Source organism: Chrysochloris asiatica, unplaced genomic scaffold, assembly GCF_000296735.1.
Source record: "Chrysochloris asiatica unplaced genomic scaffold, ChrAsi1.0 scaffold00073, whole genome shotgun sequence".
In the NCBI taxonomy this organism is placed as follows: domain Eukaryota; kingdom Metazoa; phylum Chordata; class Mammalia; order Afrosoricida; family Chrysochloridae; genus Chrysochloris; species Chrysochloris asiatica.
In genome coordinates this window covers 3555250-3559085 of record NW_006408591.1, presented here as the reverse complement: position 1 = coordinate 3559085, position 3836 = coordinate 3555250, and positions in this window count along the sequence as shown.

Sequence of the window (3836 nt, the reverse complement as noted above, 5' to 3'; positions counted from 1 at the left end):
CTATATACATTGACAGAGAACTTCCAGAGGTTCAAGCCAGATTCAGAAGATGATGTGTAACAAGGGATATCATTGCTGACTTCAGATGGATTTGGCTGAAAGCAGGGAATACCAGAAAGGTGGTTTTACCTGTGATTCACTGACTATGCAAAAGCTTTCTATTGTGTGGATCATGACAAACCACGGACAACATTGTGAAGTATGAATATTCTGTAACACTTAATTGTGCTTATAAGGAACCTATATGTAGACAAAGAGGCAGTTGCTCCAACAGAACATGGCAATACCAAATGGTTTAAAATTAGGAAAGGTGTGTGTCAGGGTTGTATTTTTTCACCGTATTTATTCAATCTGTATGCTGAGCAAATAATCTGAGAAGCTGGGTTATATGAAGTAAAACGTTGCTTCAGCGTTGGAGGAAGACTCATTAGCAACCTGCAGTATGCAGATGATACAACCTTAATTGCTGAAAGTGTTGAAATCTTAAAATATGTACTGATGAAGATCAAATACCACAGACTTCAATATGGGTTGCACCTCAATGTATAGAAAACAAATCCTCACCACTGGACCAATAAACAACATTCATCTAAATGGAGAGAATATTGAAGTTGTCAAAGACTTCATTTTGCTTGGATGAACCATCCACACTCATGAAAATAGCAGTAAGAAATCAAATGACGCATAGTATTAGGCAAATCTACTGCACAAGACATCTCTAAAGTGTCCAAGAGCAAAGATGTCAATTTGAGGGTTCAGGTGCACCTGACCCTAGCCATGGTATTTTCAATAACCTCATATCCATGTGAAAGTTGGACAGTTAACAAGGAAGACTGTAGAAGAATGAATGCATTTGTGTTACGGTGTTTGAGGAGAATATTAAAAGTGTCATGAACTGCCAAAAGAACAAACCAGTCTGTGCTCATTAGAAGCCAAGATGGACAGACTTTGCTTCTCATACTTCAGACATATTATCAGGTGGGACCAGTCCCTGGAAAAGAATATAATGTTTGGTAAAGTGAAGGATCAGAGAAAAAGAAGAAAACCCCCAATGAGATAGATTGGCACAGTGGCAGCTGCAATGTATTCAAGCATAACAACAATTGTGAGTATGGTACAGGACCAGACAGTGTTTTGTTCTGTTGTGCATAGAGTCGTTATGATTCAGCACCAACTCCGTGGCACCTAACAACAATAGCAACTAAATAGTAGCTACTGAGGATGCTCACATAGAGCCCAAAACTTAGTGGAATTTAGTTACTTGGAGCTGTAGGGACACAATTTCATGGTATATTCAAGTTAATTGGACTAATGACATGTTTAGTCTTATAGTTTCTAGTTCATTGCATAGTGTCCTGGGGTATTAAAAGCTTATAAGTAACCAATAAAGACACACTTGGTCCCTGTTCACTGGCAACTACAGAGGAAAAAGAGTCAGGAATGAGAGGAAAATATGGAATGTGTGACTCATTGCCTTCAAGAACAACTATCTTCTTTGCCATAAAATCAGAAGAACTGGATGCTGCCTAGGTATAATTACTGAACATTTGGATCAAAGATTCTACTGAAAAATACTGCTCCAAAGGTGGGAAATGCAGAATAGAATCTCAAATTATCATGGACTCAGCCTTCCTGGATTCATGAAAATTAAATGAATCACTGAAACTATTGCCCAAGGTAACTTTTAAACTTTAAACCAAAAATATCCCCTGAAGTCTTCTTAAAACCAAATAGTGTTGTTCTTGTTGTTAAGTGTTGGTGAGTCAGTTCTAACTCATAGCCACCCTGTATACGAGTTTCCAAGAGCAGCTGGTGAGTTTGAACTGCTGATCTTACAATTCAAACAGACCTTGCGGTCTAGTGCTTGTCCTACTGCATCACAGTACTAGTAAAAAATATCTGCCTTGAGCATTATACTTTTTTTTTTAATGTTTTATTGTGAATTATATAATAGTTTACATGTTTACATGAGAGAGCTTTAGTTTTACATTCATTCCATTATATATCATTTCATTGCCATGGTTCCAATCCCCTTCATACATCCTCAACCAACCAAAGGGTATATCCTATAAACCCACCCCCTCCCCTCCCCACATTATAGTCTTTTAAGATCTATGTATATGAGATCAAAGTAACCACAACAACTCAAAAGACAGGAAGCTCAGGGAACAGTGAATTTGTGTTAACGAGGAAGAAACATCTTAATACAGGAGAGTTAAGAACAGTTGCACAACTTGAAGAATGTAATCACTGTCACTAACTAATACATGTAGAACTTGGTGAGTTGGTCTATGTTTTGCTCTGCATATTCTCAACAGCAGCAGTAGAATAATTTTTTTTTTTTAATATGAAGAAAAAGAAAGTAAATATGCTCTGTTAGAAGACGTCTAACCTATGACATCTTTGCAGTGTCTTTAGATTATTTATGAGAAACCCAAGTCTAGGAGAAGTAATCAATTTGCTGAGGACACACATTAGTGTCTAATTTCAAAGCCCCATTCTCCACTCCCAGTGTGGTGAGGTCTTCTGTCCTGGCTCTGAAACCACCTAAGGACAGTTCTGCTCATCTGGCTCTAATTCCACGACACTCTTAGCCCGAGCTTTGTTTGTCTATGTTTTTCTTTTGCAAGTAATTTCTAGAAAGTCTTTGATTCCCCAAAGCACTTGGCACAGGGACTTGTTACAGGGAAGATTCGGGGAAACCTCTGGGTTCCCTGTCACTGATTCCACATCACTGCATGAGCAAAGACTGCTTGACCTTGAATGTCACCTCAGAGTTCTGTCTCGCTCTGTGGACCTGCACAAGCCTGCTTCCAGGCCCTCTGGCCACATGCCTACCAACCACAGGGTTAAGAATGAGCTTTTACCATTTGTAGGAAAACTCTTTTCCCATGGTTTTATTAACTCCTTGGAATCCCTGGGTGATGCAAATAGTTAATGTACATGACTGCTAACCAAAGGTTAGAGGTTCAAGTACTCTCAGAGGCTCCTTGGAAGAAAAGTTTGGAGACCTATTTCCAATCAACCAGTCATTGAGAACTCTATGGAGCACAGTCCTACTCTGACATACATGGGCTCTTTATGAGTTAACCTGATGGCATCATGTGTGTGTGTGTCTGTGTGTATGTGTGTAGCTTGTCTTTTGTTGTTGTTGTTGTTGTTATGTGCCGTGAAGTCGGTTCCGACTCAGCGACCCTGTACAGGGTTTCCGAGGCTGTAAATCTTTACGGGAGCAGAAAGCCTCATCTTTCTCCTGTGGAACAGCTGGTAGTTTCGAACTGCTGATCTTGTGGTTCACAGCCCAATTCATAACCACTACGCTATTTTCATAGGCCCCCTGTATATCTCCTTTAAGACACGTTTCACAATTATAGTTAAATCGACTTATTGACCCTCTCCTTCACTGGACTGTAGGATCACTGAGGCCAGAGAGATGGTCTCTTTCATGCTTACCATGATATTCCCAATGCCATGACTAATGCTTGCTGCATAGAAGAGACTCAATAAACAGGTTGAAATAATTTATGGTAAGGAAAATACTTGCACTGAGAGAGCTGAGGTTAGGTAAAGTACTGGGGAAAGAAGACCATAGTACTCGATGGGAAGAAAGCTTAGTTTTTATTCTGTCTTCTAAATAGTCTGAGTTGTTTATTGTGTACATGCACTAGTTCTTCAAAACATTTTAAACAGGAACAAATTTTAATCGTCAAGAAAAAAGAAGAGGAAACCAGGAAGCCAGCCTACAGGAAGGGGCTTTGAGTTTAGATCTTGGTCTGGCTGTCTCCAGGCACCCATCCTGCCCCCTTCTCACTGTTGCTGGGAGAGTGACTTCAGAC